The sequence below is a fragment of the Brienomyrus brachyistius genome, chromosome 11 (assembly GCF_023856365.1).
Source record: "Brienomyrus brachyistius isolate T26 chromosome 11, BBRACH_0.4, whole genome shotgun sequence".
NCBI classification, from domain to species: Eukaryota; Metazoa; Chordata; class Actinopteri; order Osteoglossiformes; family Mormyridae; genus Brienomyrus; species Brienomyrus brachyistius.
Genome location: NC_064543.1, coordinates 25,926,509 through 25,943,866, shown reverse-complemented (window position 1 = coordinate 25,943,866; position 17,358 = coordinate 25,926,509).

Below are 17,358 nucleotides of genomic sequence, written 5' to 3'. Positions count from 1 at the left end.
TTAGAGATGACAATGATTATCTTCCCAGTGATGATTTGTGGCTTATCCGCTCTTTCAGAGTGCCAAGAGTGATTCTGGTAGAACTGAACGATGAATTTGTCGCGGAACATACCGAAAGGAACTGGCAGACAGATCAGGGATATCCCAGCCCATTTTGAGTTCCATTATTCCTCAAGTTGTGCCTGGTTTTAACCAACTGTCAAGATAATATTTTAAGTTTCCCTAGTGTGGATGTAGTTCAACGTATTTAGAATACATGTGTAATTGCTTCTGAGCATTTTCTGATTTGTATTTTAGTGGGCGGGAAAAAAAAATGTCAGAAAATACTTTGAGAGATCTTACTGTATGTGTCTGACGCATTTGAAAGTATTAACAAAAATGTGTAGTTTTATTTATTAGTTTGCTTTCTGTCATTTTAAGGACCTTTATCACTAGGCTTACAGACATTTTAATATAGCCCATCACTGCCTGTGGCAAGATGCAAGTAAGTCACGTGACACACCCTGTTGGGCCCAGCTTGCTCACCGCGAACATTGTTTTCCCATGACTAGTAAACCAAGGGGAGAAGCTGCGTTGGTGCCTGGTGCAAATTGACAAAGTATGCAGGAAAGTACGCTATCAAATATTCCTCACTGAATGTCATTATAGGCGGGAAAAATAAAGCAATTAGCAAGCAGCAGTGCTGTACTCTACAACTTGTGGATTAATTTGCCAGCCTGCTAGTGACATTCTAGTTAACTTCACAGGCATGACCAGGCAGTGGCGTATCGTGGTTTGTCACATATGCAGGATTCATTACAAGTGGAGAAGTCAGCTGTGTTAAAAATCAGCTAAACTGAAATGGAAGGCTTGTAGTATAAGGGAGAAGGTGAAGGAGAATGTCTTTTATGTGTTTTAAGTTGATTAAGTTTACATATGGTAAAGGTTCATTGTCTCTTCAAATGAGTGCTTGCAAATTTAAGGATCTAGGAAATTAGCTTAGTCTACTGTTGCAATAATACACAGCTGCAGACTCTTAATGCCACTCTCTGGCTCCTTCCGGTTGGTGGACGCATGTGCAGAAAACAAAGAAACAACAACTTTTTTGCTGTTTCACAAGCTTTCAAAGTAGAGTTCCATGGCACCTTTAAACTTAAAGGCCTGTATTTGCAGTAGAATGGTCATGCAATTTGGATTTAACACCAAAAAAATGTCCCTGTGCGTGCAGCATTTAATGAATTACCCCTCTATACTTTTTGCACTGCACTTGAGATCTGAAGAGTCCTTTAATTCAATAGCAAGACCACTACAATTCTCTACATGTACATCAGTTTAACCAATCATTATTTAAACTAATCAAATTTTGTGTCAAACTTCACAATATTTTAAATAACCTCACAGACACAAACCATACGCAAAATAATCCATATTTATTTAATAGAAAAACAAGAATAAGAAGTCTTATCTTAACCTATTCTTATCTTATCCTATGTAATCTTATGTCATACTATCTTACTTTAATCTTAACTTATCCTATCTTAGTCTTATCTTATTCTATGTTATCTTACATTATATACAACCTTATCTTAACCTATTCTTAGTCTTATCCTATGTAATCTTATATCATACAATCTTAGGATTAGTTAAGATAAGGTTAAACTACCTTAATCTTATATTATCCTAAGTACTTGTGAGATGTCTCACCTAATTATTTACAGGTTCTATGAAAAACTATTTACATCACACTGATAGCCCATCTCCACAGCCATCTCCAGGACCCCGGGGATGGCACTTAGCTGATCCAGCGCCTCATCATCAAATATCAGCTCAGCTTGGGCACCCTCATTATCACCATATGAGTAGTGATTCTCTGAATTTTGATTCTTCCCCTGCTTGCAGATGTAAACTGCATGTTGAAAATCATTCCAAAACTGATTACACCAGTAATGAGCAAGGCACTTGGCATCATAGGTCATTTTAGAATAGTTGCATAGATAAAAGTTATGCATCTTATTGAATCTTTCCATTTTCTCAAAAACAACAGAAGGGGAAATAAGTAGGGGTGTCGGACCCGTAACCAGCTCAGATGAGGGGGCTGCAGCTTGCGCTGGAACCTGATACAGAGGGGTGGGATGAACTGTGGCTGGAGGTGAAGATGGGTGTGGAGATGGGCTTACAGGTGAGACTACACATGGTGACGGAGGAGGAGAGTCTGTAAAAAAAGATGGGGATGGAGAGGAGGCAAAAGAGGATGGGACTGGTGATGGAAATAAGAAGGAAGTGGAGGAGAAGGCTGGTGAGCAGGGCTCAGGCTCTGACATTGATGGAGTGCGACACAGGATGGTAGCAACCTCGTCGTCACTCTGGGTGAGATCCACACACGGGATCTTGTCACCCACCTGGATTGAATCAAAGGGGTTACTGAAGGTTAGCAGGTTCTGCAAATTTTTTGTAAATGGCCCCTTCTGTTTTTTACACTTCTTTCTACGGCCTGACCGGCCTCCCGCCGTATTTCTACGGCGTCTTCTGCCCTGCTGAGCCCTGCTGGTCGCCAACGGGATGGGAGCAGATCCAGATATGGTTTGGGAGCTGGGTGCCGGTGGCCCAGTGCGGCATTTCTTCTGACGGCCTCCACTGCTGGTACTGGTTCGTCCTTTTGGATTATAAAGATAGGGGACACACATTTAATTAAAGTGAATCCTTATGTCACTCTACAAGAAAAGTACATCACATACATCACAGATATCGCACTTGGCAGTCAGTATTGCACATTGAGAGAAATTCTGCCATCTTATCGGATATAGGAAACACATGCTTGGGAGACTTATGCGCTGGTCTTGAATTGGGCTGCCTGCATTTCAGCAGGGGAACTTGACCTATAAAAACACACCATGTAGTGCACAGATTCCCTGATATGCAGAACAACAGCGAAAAACAACACTGGAAAGGTTCATGTGCACCAAATTTACAGATGTAGCCGCTTGAATTTTCCCCTGTTTCCATGATGGGGCCTTGGCTGGTCCTTGGCTGGTCCATGACAGGTCCCTGCTGGGCCTTGGGTGGCACCTTGGCTATAATGAGATCCCCCACGATGATGTGTGTAAAGTACTTGCAATGATTTATCCATCCACCAGGGAGAGCAGTGATTATGGAAGCAGAAATGACTTACCTGAAATCAGGTATTGTAACTCCACTGCAGAAAATGAAAATCTAAGGAAGTATAATTTTCTTATATTTAGACAAAATTCCAATTTCATTAATAAACTGACTACACTGCAATAGATGGCCTGAGACATGTAAGAAATTGTTTCTGTTGTGAGGCAAAGATGGCCTAAAACTAGCAAAATGTGTTTTAGTCAGTTTATTGATGAAATTAGAATTTTGTATTTTACTTCACCTTTTGGAGATAAGGCGGACCCAAGATGTGTGCAATACAATAATTACAGGCCTAAACAAAGTAATACGGTTGCTTGTGGAGAATAAAGGTGGACAGAGTGGAAAATGAAAAATAAAAATGCTTATGGTTCTGTACTGTGCTTGAATAAAACGGACGCATTCCTTAGTCTGTTCTGTCTTTCCTTCTGGCTAACAGTCTGAAAGGCTGCTGATGGCTGCACATTCACAGGAGGGCTGGGGGCAGTCACGATGACGTGTGAATCTGTCATAAACTTCTCTGCTTGGCCACAATGAAAAGAGATATGTTTGCAGGGGATCAAGGTGAGGTTGTTTTCTTAACCTAAGAACACTGAACCAACGGTCAAGCATGGTGGTGGTAGTATCATGCTGTTTTGCTGACAGTACTGTACATGAGAACATTGCAGAAAGACAATGGGATAATGAAGTAGCACTAGATAGATAGACTGGGATTTTTTGTCATAGTACCAGACACAAAAAGAGGAACATAAAAGAAACATAGCATAACAAGTATTTACTGTAACCCTATGGAGTCTGAGGCCTCTCACCCACTTTCAAAGTAGTCTGACAGGCCTTGACATTTTACTGTTTTTCTGAATTGCTAAAACACATGTCCTAAAATCTCTCATCTCCTGTAATCAAACCACTAAGCACAAACTCTAAAATTCAAGCTAAACTCACAAAACCTTACGCTTGTCTTGCAAAATCAAACAATCTTCTCAAAACTATATTATCTTTGCTCAAAAGCAAACACTGTTTTCAGACCATGCATCTCGTCAGTTGGGTAAAGGTACACTACTGAACAGTCATAGCACTCTACAGCAAAAAATGAAAACAGTACCAATCAAAACTGTTGTTGACATGTAAATGAGAAACCGTAAGACTATAATAATAGTTAAAAAAAATGATGGTCGTCTACCATATGACTGATAATTAATATGTAACGTTTGCCATACTCAGTACTCCAGAAAAGTGACTGTAAAGAACAACGCCAAAAAGTAAACAAACGAGAGGCATATTACAGTAAAATGTTGTGCAACTGCCAAGCCAGAGTCACAGAAGAATATTCATCCTGCCTCATCGCCATGTCTCAGGGCTGGGTCTAGCGATGCTATCCCTTGTTGAGTGATGCAGAAAGAATCCTCTGTGTGACCCATTTGTACCTTGACTTCAAAATGCAACTCCTATCCTTCTATGGCACGTATTCTATGTTCTAGTCACTCTTTGGCTTCCTCAAATGTTTAGAAATGTGTGTGAATAGTTTTGAGTCATTGTGTTCAAATGACTACTGTGTGCTGGCTGCGCTTAACTTCTGTGGCCTGTGTTTTCTATTTTGCATCAAAGTTCACCATAGCGCAAAATGTGTTTTGATGAATGGGAATGTGTTTTGAGTTTTGCAAAAAGGATGACTGAGATCTGCAAATTGTGTCTAACTAGGTGACCATGGTTTAAAGTTTTGCCAAAGAAGTAACTGATTCAATAAATGACTTTTGGCAATCGGCAGTTTTGTTCCCAAAACGATTTCTAATATTTCAGCAATTCAGAAAAACTGTTAAATATTTCACCTGTCTAAAAAACATTTATCCCAAAGTGCTACGAATGCTTTTATTCAGCACAAACTCAGCACCAATAATCTGTCAACATTTAGAATGTGATTATTCTATATATATATTTTTTTTTTGTTAAAATCTACTTTAAACATACACTTTTCAAAAACTTATTTTCAGTGGTGCTGACAAATTGTAAAAAATCACATTATAAATATTTCTAGCCTAAGCTTGAGTTCTGAAGCTTACAGACATAGGGGATGGCTACACAAAGGTGAATGAGACATTCAGAAAATTGTATGAGGTTTGATTACTAAAGTGTTACAACTTTGAAGTGACTTTGGAGTCACCAGACCTTTGCATACTGTCAATGGCCCATCAGTCTGGACTGTCTGTCACTGCTCTTCACACCAATCAGTTTGGAAAGGCAGTGTGAATTTTACAGGTTTTTTTTTCATTTGCTAAGACAAATACTGCAATACTGAAGTTGCTTTCTCAAAACTCTTCATGCAGTCACCACAACATTTACTTATGTGGGCTAAACTGTTTAGCATTTCACTTTGCTTTCATACAAAATGCAATCAATGACTAAATGCTTCAAAAGCCATGGATTCCTGTCTCACTCACAATATTACATTTTCAGAGGCCAATTTGCACATACCTACATACTGACCCAAAAACTGCTAATAAGACAGTCAAAACTGAAACATGTCATTTTGCTAAATCACTATCAAGACCCTTTCTAAAACAGATTGTAAAAAACACATAATACAAAGAAATTATGTCAGTTGACACAAGATCAAACAATGAATGTTGGATGCCAGGATATTCCTCCAGAGCAATGCCAAGGATGGATCAGGCATGTGGAGATGCTACCCTAGATACTACCCTGTCTTAGCAATTGAAAACAACTGTAAGAAAAGACACAATACTAGCCTTTTTACAGTTTATAACATGCAACGGATTAAACGTCGATGAATAAAATGTGCAATCACATTATTCCAGGAACAATGCAAAACAATAAATGAATATTAGAACAACAAATTGTCACTCCTGATCAGGATGCCAAGCTTCAAAACAGTTCCTGTCTCGTTACTGTATGACATCATAGCGCTGGATTAGTATGTACCGGCATGCTCGCTATCCAAGTACCTAGCCCTGTTTGTCTCCGGTGTTGTAAAAACTTTGGCTGTAGCTTCAGTTTACTTTAAAGTATCAATTATGCCAGAAGCTTGCTAATGGCTACCAAAAGATTCTCGTTGATACTTGTTGTACTTGTGTATGAACTTGTGACCACAACTAAAATGTGTTTTTGTAAAGAAAGCGCCATCTCATGGCAACACCCTGCAAGTGAATAAATGAGCGCGTTCAGACGAGAATTTAGGCACACCCCCAGAAGGAGGGGGGTTACTCCCGTTGGCTGGCTTTTGCCAATGTGGGACATGTTCACCTGTTACCTTACCATTTGACGTCGCTTTCCTGTTATGTTCAAACACATCACAGCCACAGATTTTACGGATTTCATTGTGCAGTACAGCAGACATGCTGAAAAGAGCCCCGTATTTTTACTGCTTCATGGTAACAAATCACCGTTGGGCTAAAGGTGAACCATTTTATTATTTAGTATCCTAAGACACGTAGTTCCAAAATAAGATAGTTATCACAGACTGCAAGATTCAACAAGACCAGCCAAGCCTGTTCTGACTTTCATTCTTCGAGTGCTGAGATATTCTAGGCATCATTTTGCCGTTCTTACCATGGCTGACTGAACCGGGGATGTCTTCCGGAGCAATCCGGACACTGACGGCGTCATTTGGCAGGAGCCAGTCGATTCTCCGCAGGTAGATGAAGGCAGACATCTTTCGCGTCTTGTCTTTTGCTGGGAAAGTGCAAATCTGAGCTGCTTTGAATGTTTGAATCAAAACTCGAAACGGAATTAGAATTGTTATGATGCGGTTGCTAAGATATGGTGGTCGATTAGTGTCAGCGCGTGGCAAAGTCTTCAAGCACTTTAATCAAATGACCAGACACACGATATATATTGACAAAAGCGCGGAAAGATAATAGAAGCACCGTAAATTTAGAAGACACGCCTAAAAACAGAAAATGTTATAAATAAAATGTATTGAAGTATTTAAATAGAATTCCTTCCTGGCAGCAAGTAACGCGAGAGCTGCAGACGTGACGTTCCACAGACTCCCAGAATTCACAGCGATCGTTAAGCGACCCATTCAATCAGAATAGAAGGAAATGGCGAGGAGACGTTCTTATCTCACACTGGTTTTTATTTACAACTGAATGTTTAGCACACTTGGAAAATTCTGTAATCCATCTTCAGCCATTTCACTCTTCCACTGTAGCAACGCAAAGTGAAGAATTCTGAACAATGATGGCGGCACATTCGCAGCTGCTCCGAACTCTCCAGTGTTCCTCTGACTGTGTTTTATTGGTTTATTTGCTTCCGGTACCAGTATTTTACGCATCCTTGTTCTTCTTTACTGTTGGTGTATGTTTCTTTGATTTTATATTGTATTTTACTTGTACTTTTATCCTTAACATGGCGTCGACAGCCTTGCTCCAAAGACATCTCATTGTATTTGCACAGTGACAGTAACGCTATCTTATCTTGCGAGAGGAAGTAGCATAAGGCTGTACTGCTAACGTTAGCATTAGCAAGCCTAGCAGTGTTGGTAGTAAGGCGTTACTATAATCCCACTACTCTTGTCTGTAAGGAGTAATGTAACTAATTGCCATTAAAAAACACGGAAGGTGCTGAAATTTAAATGCACTCTTTACCTTTGTCTTGCGTGAAAATATTAATGGATAAAGGCAGCATGTTCCCTTAATTTCCCGTTTATGATGTAACGCCACCCGACCTCACCATGGCGCAATGAATGGGTGGTATTGTAGGTACGCTGATAGATACAATTAGACGGTTGTATTGTCTGGCACTGTCATAGCTGCAACACTGAAATAATATAACTAGCCAGAGAGCACACATGCATTGGCACTATGTCTCCGCGATGCTTGAAAACCCATCAGCAAACATCTCTGTGTTGCAGAAACATCGCCACCGACCATTTGCACCCACCACACGTCGAAACTCCTGGCAGACACATGGTCCAATCCCACCCGTATTAAAAGTACATTTATATGCGGTAATTGATGAGTAGTAATTTCCAGTAACCTGCACAACACTGCTGACTAGTGACGTTGCCGCCGTTGGCTGAATCCGCAGTAGTTATGGTGCTATGATGTTAGATTGTTACAGGGACTGTGATAAATGCAGACCCCTCTATTATGGTTGCGTTAAAAAAAAAAAAGCAAACATTTGTACTCAGATTTCATGGCGGTGTGCTTTTTATACCTTGACAAGTTTTCCTGAGATCAGATTAAAAAAAATCCAAAATATAGCAGCATATTGACGTGTATTCTCTGTATCTTAAAACGTGGCGGGTCGTCAGACTCGGATACACAGCTCTATGGTCCACACAGAGGAAACGAAGAACCTGCACTTTGCTAAGTCACGAAGTTATCTTTTGTCATGTGACTACGTTTACGTGCCTTGACGCAATTAAGATGTTTTCATGTGTTTTTAATGGCGCAGTTACAGAGCATAGCCATGTAAACGCATTAATGGGGGAATCTCATTTATAAAGGCTTCGTGTGACCGAAAAAGATGACAAACATTCATACTTACATTTGTAAGGAGATTTTGGGATTTATAAAGAAAAGGGTACGCTGGGAAAAGAACTCCTACGTTCTGCGAACGAGGCTGACGGGGATGCTGTTTCGACAGAATCCTGTAGAGGGCACTGTGCACGCTAAATTGAAGGCTCCAGGAATGTTTTCTGCTTTTCATTTTACTAAGAGAATAATAATGATTCAAATGTTTTTGGTCACACGGCCATTGGCTCTGAAATTAAACTGTCCTTTTAAATAAAACTGTTTACATTTGCAAACTGTATTGTATGCTGTGTTTGAATGTTCCGATATCGTTATTAGATATTTCACTGCATGTTTTTCAACAAAATGCCCTCTGAAATTGGTACTCTGTCACTAAGACGTACTGTACAAACAATGCATTTTCTGCCCAGGGTAAAGGCTTCTTATTCAGTTTCCCTACAGGGGATAGCTGGGGTCCGTGGGATGTTTGGAAGTTAGTGTCAGGGCATTCTGGTAGAATGTGACCTTTGGCAACAATGGGCTGGACAGCTCTGTGCTCATCTTGTCTCATCTGGGACTCCCACCATCACTGCCACTGAGCATCTCCTCTACAGGCAAACACTGAAGTGCCACCAAGACCAGCAGGTGGCTCTGGGATGCAACCACTTCTGAGGCCAGATGAGGGAGCCACTAATGATGGCTTGAAGAGATATCAGTGTTAGCATGTTCCCCTAATTTCCTGTTTATGATGTAACGCCATCCGACCTCACCGTGGCGTGATGAATGTGTGATATTGTAGGTACGCTGACAGATACAATTAGACGGTTGTATTGTCTGGCACTGTCATGGCTGCAACGCTGAAATAATATAACTAGCCAGAGAGCACACATGCATTGGCACTATATCTCCGCGATGCTTGAAAACCCATCAGCAAACATCTCTGTGTTGCAGAAACATCGCCACCGATCATTTGATTCCATATTCCCCCGATGTTGGCGCGATGTTAAAGTGATCAATATGCAACCTTTAGCCCACTCTTATCTTCCTTTATCAGGCTATATATATACATATATATATATATATACAGGTTAGGTCAAGCTGGGGGAGCATGCGCTGATGCTGCCCCTTGCCGCACCCACCACACGTCGAAACTCCTCGCAGACTCATGGCCCAGTCCCACCCTCGTTATAAGTACTTTTATATGCAGTAATTGATAACTAGTAATTTCCAGTAACCTGCACAACGCTGCTGGCTAGTAACGTTGCCACCGTTGGCTGAATCCGCAATAGTTGTGGTGCTATGATGTTAGATTGTTACAGGGACTGTGATAAATGCAAATGCAGACCCCTCTATTATGGTTGCGTTAAAAAGGTAAACATTTTACTCAGATTTCATGCATTTGGTGGTGTGCTTTTTATACCATGACAAGTTTTCCTAAAATCAGATTTAAATAATTGCAGGCTTTTCGATCCTGAACACAGCTATTCCCAAATCAGGAAGTAATGTTCTGAGTCGGGATGCTCTCCACAGCGCCGTAGTAGAAAGTCCAGTGTTGAGACCAGCATTATAAGCGGTGGTCTGGGCGTTCACTGCAGCGCGGATCAATCTGTCAACCCACGGTTCCTGATTGGGGAAGAGTGTGAACCATCAGTGTAAAAATCCATAACATGCAGCTTGATTATGGCAGAGGACATTGTGCCCAAATATTAAAGGAGGGAGTATTTAGAGATGACAATGATTATCTTCCCAGTGATGATTTGTGGCTTATCCGCTCTTTCAGAGTGCCAAGAGTGATTCTGGTAGAACTGAACGATGAATTTGTCGCGGAACATACCGAAAGGAACTGGCAGACAGATCAGGGATATCCCAGCCCATTTTGAGTTCCATTATTCCTCAAGTTGTGCCTGGTTTTAACCAACTGTCAAGATAATATTTTAAGTTTCCCTAGTGTGGATGTAGTTCAACGTATTTAGAATACATGTGTAATTGCTTCTGAGCATTTTCTGATTTGTATTTTAGTGGGCGGGAAAAAAAAATGTCAGAAAATACTTTGAGAGATCTTACTGTATGTGTCTGACGCATTTGAAAGTATTAACAAAAATGTGTAGTTTTATTTATTAGTTTGCTTTCTGTCATTTTAAGGACCTTTATCACTAGGCTTACAGACATTTTAATATAGCCCATCACTGCCTGTGGCAAGATGCAAGTAAGTCACGTGACACACCCTGTTGGGCCCAGCTTGCTCACCGCGAACATTGTTTTCCCATGACTAGTAAACCAAGGGGAGAAGCTGCGTTGGTGCCTGGTGCAAATTGACAAAGTATGCAGGAAAGTACGCTATCAAATATTCCTCACTGAATGTCATTATAGGCGGGAAAAATAAAGCAATTAGCAAGCAGCAGTGCTGTACTCTACAACTTGTGGATTAATTTGCCAGCCTGCTAGTGACATTCTAGTTAACTTCACAGGCATGACCAGGCAGTGGCGTATCGTGGTTTGTCACATATGCAGGATTCATTACAAGTGGAGAAGTCAGCTGTGTTAAAAATCAGCTAAACTGAAATGGAAGGCTTGTAGTATAAGGGAGAAGGTGAAGGAGAATGTCTTTTATGTGTTTTAAGTTGATTAAGTTTACATATGGTAAAGGTTCATTGTCTCTTCAAATGAGTGCTTGCAAATTTAAGGATCTAGGAAATTAGCTTAGTCTACTGTTGCAATAATACACAGCTGCAGACTCTTAATGCCACTCTCTGGCTCCTTCCGGTTGGTGGACGCATGTGCAGAAAACAAAGAAACAACAACTTTTTTGCTGTTTCACAAGCTTTCAAAGTAGAGTTCCATGGCACCTTTAAACTTAAAGGCCTGTATTTGCAGTAGAATGGTCATGCAATTTGGATTTAACACCAAAAAAATGTCCCTGTGCGTGCAGCATTTAATGAATTACCCCTCTATACTTTTTGCACTGCACTTGAGATCTGAAGAGTCCTTTAATTCAATAGCAAGACCACTACAATTCTCTACATGTACATCAGTTTAACCAATCATTATTTAAACTAATCAAATTTTGTGTCAAACTTCACAATATTTTAAATAACCTCACAGACACAAACCATACGCAAAATAATCCATATTTATTTAATAGAAAAACAAGAATAAGAAGTCTTATCTTAACCTATTCTTATCTTATCCTATGTAATCTTATGTCATACTATCTTACTTTAATCTTAACTTATCCTATCTTAGTCTTATCTTATTCTATGTTATCTTACATTATATACAACCTTATCTTAACCTATTCTTAGTCTTATCCTATGTAATCTTATATCATACAATCTTAGGATTAGTTAAGATAAGGTTAAACTACCTTAATCTTATATTATCCTAAGTACTTGTGAGATGTCTCACCTAATTATTTACAGGTTCTATGAAAAACTATTTACATCACACTGATAGCCCATCTCCACAGCCATCTCCAGGACCCCGGGGATGGCACTTAGCTGATCCAGCGCCTCATCATCAAATATCAGCTCAGCTTGGGCACCCTCATTATCACCATATGAGTAGTGATTCTCTGAATTTTGATTCTTCCCCTGCTTGCAGATGTAAACTGCATGTTGAAAATCATTCCAAAACTGATTACACCAGTAATGAGCAAGGCACTTGGCATCATAGGTCATTTTAGAATAGTTGCATAGATAAAAGTTATGCATCTTATTGAATCTTTCCATTTTCTCAAAAACAACAGAAGGGGAAATAAGTAGGGGTGTCGGACCCGTAACCAGCTCAGATGAGGGGGCTGCAGCTTGCGCTGGAACCTGATACAGAGGGGTGGGATGAACTGTGGCTGGAGGTGAAGATGGGTGTGGAGATGGGCTTACAGGTGAGACTACACATGGTGACGGAGGAGGAGAGTCTGTAAAAAAAGATGGGGATGGAGAGGAGGCAAAAGAGGATGGGACTGGTGATGGAAATAAGAAGGAAGTGGAGGAGAAGGCTGGTGAGCAGGGCTCAGGCTCTGACATTGATGGAGTGCGACACAGGATGGTAGCAACCTCGTCGTCACTCTGGGTGAGATCCACACACGGGATCTTGTCACCCACCTGGATTGAATCAAAGGGGTTACTGAAGGTTAGCAGGTTCTGCAAATTTTTTGTAAATGGCCCCTTCTGTTTTTTACACTTCTTTCTACGGCCTGACCGGCCTCCCGCCGTATTTCTACGGCGTCTTCTGCCCTGCTGAGCCCTGCTGGTCGCCAACGGGATGGGAGCAGATCCAGATATGGTTTGGGAGCTGGGTGCCGGTGGCCCAGTGCGGCATTTCTTCTGACGGCCTCCACTGCTGGTACTGGTTCGTCCTTTTGGATTATAAAGATAGGGGACACACATTTAATTAAAGTGAATCCTTATGTCACTCTACAAGAAAAGTACATCACATACATCACAGATATCGCACTTGGCAGTCAGTATTGCACATTGAGAGAAATTCTGCCATCTTATCGGATATAGGAAACACATGCTTGGGAGACTTATGCGCTGGTCTTGAATTGGGCTGCCTGCATTTCAGCAGGGGAACTTGACCTATAAAAACACACCATGTAGTGCACAGATTCCCTGATATGCAGAACAACAGCGAAAAACAACACTGGAAAGGTTCATGTGCACCAAATTTACAGATGTAGCCGCTTGAATTTTCCCCTGTTTCCATGATGGGGCCTTGGCTGGTCCTTGGCTGGTCCATGACAGGTCCCTGCTGGGCCTTGGGTGGCACCTTGGCTATAATGAGATCCCCCACGATGATGTGTGTAAAGTACTTGCAATGATTTATCCATCCACCAGGGAGAGCAGTGATTATGGAAGCAGAAATGACTTACCTGAAATCAGGTATTGTAACTCCACTGCAGAAAATGAAAATCTAAGGAAGTATAATTTTCTTATATTTAGACAAAATTCCAATTTCATTAATAAACTGACTACACTGCAATAAATGGCCTGTGAAATGTAAGAAATTGTTTCTGTTGTGAGGCAAAGATGGCCTAAAACTAGCAAAATGTGTTTTAGTCAGTTTATTGATGAAATTAGAATTTTGTATTTTACTTCACCTTTTGGAGATAAGGCGGACCCAAGATGTGTGCAATACAATAATTACAGGCCTAAACAAAGTAATACGGTTGCTTGTGGAGAATAAAGGTGGACAGAGTGGAAAATGAAAAATAAAAATGCTTATGGTTCTGTACTGTGCTTGAATAAAACGGACGCATTCCTTAGTCTGTTCTGTCTTTCCTTCTGGCTAACAGTCTGAAAGGCTGCTGATGGCTGCACATTCACAGGAGGGCTGGGGGCAGTCACGATGACGTGTGAATCTGTCATAAACTGCTCTGCTTGGCCACAATGAAAAGAGATATGTTTGCAGGGGATCAAGGTGAGGTTGTTTTCTTAACCTAAGAACACTGAACCAACGGTCAAGCATGGTGGTGGTAGTATCATGCTGTTTTGCTGACAGTACTGTACATGAGAACATTGCAGAAAGACAATGGGATAATGAAGTAGCACTAGATAGATAGACTGGGATTTTTTGTCATAGTACCAGACACAAAAAGAGGAACATAAAAGAAACATAGCATAACAAGTATTTACTGTAACCCTATGGAGTCTGAGGCCTCTCACCCACTTTCAAAGTAGTCTGACAGGCCTTGACATTTTACTGTTTTTCTGAATTGCTAAAACGCATGTCCTAAAATCTCTCATCTCCTGTAATCAAACCACTAAGCACAAACTCTAAAATTCAAGCTAAACTCACAAAACCTTACGCTTGTCTTGCAAAATCAAACAATCTTCTCAAAACTATATTATCTTTGCTCAAAAGCAAACACTGTTTTCAGACCATGCATCTCGTCAGTTGGGTAAAGGTACACTACTGAACAGTCATAGCACTCTACAGCAAAAAATGAAAACAGTACCAATCAAAACTGTTGTTGACATGTAAATGAGAAACCGTAAGACTATAATAATAGTTAAAAAAAAATGATGGTCGTCTACCATATGACTGATAATTAATATGTAACGTTTGCCATACTCAGTACTCCAGAAAAGTGACTGTAAAGAACAACGCCAAAAAGTAAACAAACGAGAGGCATATTACAGTAAAATGTTGTGCAACTGCCAAGCCAGAGTCACAGAAGAATATTCATCCTGCCTCATCGCCATGTCTCAGGGCTGGGTCTAGCGATGCTATCCCTTGTTGAGTGATGCAGAAAGAATCCTCTGTGTGACCCATTTGTACCTTGACTTCAAAATGCAACTCCTATCCTTCTATGGCACGTATTCTATGTTCTAGTCACTCTTTGGCTTCCTCAAATGTTTAGAAATGTGTGTGAATAGTTTTGAGTCATTGTGTTCAAATGACTACTGTGTGCTGGCTGCGCTTAACTTCTGTGGCCTGTGTTTTCTATTTTGCATCAAAGTTCACCATAGCGCAAAATGTGTTTTGATGAATGGGAATGTGTTTTGAGTTTTGCAAAAAGGATGACTGAGATCTGCAAATTGTGTCTAACTAGGTGACCATGGTTTAAAGTTTTGCCAAAGAAGTAACTGATTCAATAAATGACTTTTGGCAATCGGCAGTTTTGTTCCCAAAACGATTTCTAATATTTCAGCAATTCAGAAAAACTGTTAAATATTTCACCTGTCTAAAAAACATTTATCCCAAAGTGCTACGAATGCTTTTATTCAGCACAAACTCAGCACCAATAATCTGTCAACATTTAGAATGTGATTATTCTATATATATTTTTTTTTTTTGTTAAAATCTACTTTAAACATACACTTTTCAAAAACTTATTTTCAGTGGTGCTGACAAATTGTAAAAAATCACATTATAAATATTTCTAGCCTAAGCTTGAGTTCTGAAGCTTACAGACATAGGGGATGGCTACACAAAGGTGAATGAGACATTCAGAAAATTGTATGAGGTTTGATTACTAAAGTGTTACAACTTTGAAGTGACTTTGGAGTCACCAGACCTTTGCATACTGTCAATGGCCCATCAGTCTGGACTGTCTGTCACTGCTTTTCACACCAATCAGTTTGGAAAGGCAGTGTGAATTTTACAGGTTTTTTTTTCATTTGCTAAGACAAATACTGCAATACTGAAGTTGCTTTCTCAAAACTCTTCATGCAGTCACCACAACATTTACTTATGTGGGCTAAACTGTTTAGCATTTCACTTTGCTTTCATACAAAATGCAATCAATGACTAAATGCTTCAAAAGCCATGGATTCCTGTCTCACTCACAATATTACATTTTCAGAGGCCAATTTGCACATACCTACATACTGACCCAAAAACTGCTAATAAGACAGTCAAAACTGAAACATGTCATTTTGCTAAATCACTATCAAGACCCTTTCTAAAACAGATTGTAAAAAACACATAATACAAAGAAATTATGTCAGTTGACACAAGATCAAACAATGAATGTTGGATGCCAGGATATTCCTCCAGAGCAATGCCAAGGATGGATCAGGCATGTGGAGATGCTACCCTAGATACTACCCTGTCTTAGCAATTGAAAACAACTGTAAGAAAAGACACAATACTAGCCTTTTTACAGTTTATAACATGCAACGGATTAAACGTCGATGAATAAAATGTGCAATCACATTATTCCAGGAACAATGCAAAACAATAAATGAATATTAGAACAACAAATTGTCACTCCTGATCAGGATGCCAAGCTTCAAAACAGTTCCTGTCTCGTTACTGTATGACATCATAGCGCTGGATTAGTATGTACCGGCATGCTCGCTATCCAAGTACCTAGCCCTGTTTGTCTCCGGTGTTGTAAAAACTTTGGCTGTAGCTTCAGTTTACTTTAAAGTATCAATTATGCCAGAAGCTTGCTAATGGCTACCAAAAGATTCTCGTTGATACTTGTTGTACTTGTGTATGAACTTGTGACCACAACTAAAATGTGTTTTTGTAAAGAAAGCGCCATCTCATGGCAACACCCTGCAAGTGAATAAATGAGCGCGTTCAGACGAGAATTTAGGCACACCCCCAGAAGGAGGGGGGTTACTCCCGTTGGCTGGCTTTTGCCAATGTGGGACATGTTCACCTGTTACCTTACCATTTGACGTCGCTTTCCTGTTATGTTCAAACACATCACAGCCACAGATTTTACGGATTTCATTGTGCAGTACAGCAGACATGCTGAAAAGAGCCCCGTATTTTTACTGCTTCATGGTAACAAATCACCGTTGGGCTAAAGGTGAACCATTTTATTATTTAGTATCCTAAGACACGTAGTTCCAAAATAAGATAGTTATCACAGACTGCAAGATTCAACAAGACCAGCCAAGCCTGTTCTGACTTTCATTCTTCGAGTGCTGAGATATTCTAGGCATCATTTTGCCGTTCTTACCATGGCTGACTGAACCGGGGATGTCTTCCGGAGCAATCCGGACACTGACGGCGTCATTTGGCAGGAGCCAGTCGATTCTCCGCAGGTAGATGAAGGCAGACATCTTTCGCGTCTTGTCTTTTGCTGGGAAAGTGCAAATCTGAGCTGCTTTGAATGTTTGAATCAAAACTCGAAACGGAATTAGAATTGTTATGATGCGGTTGCTAAGATATGGTGGTCGATTAGTGTCAGCGCGTGGCAAAGTCTTCAAGCACTTTAATCAAATGACCAGACACACGATATATATTGACAAAAGCGCGGAAAGATAATAGAAGCACCGTAAATTTAGAAGAC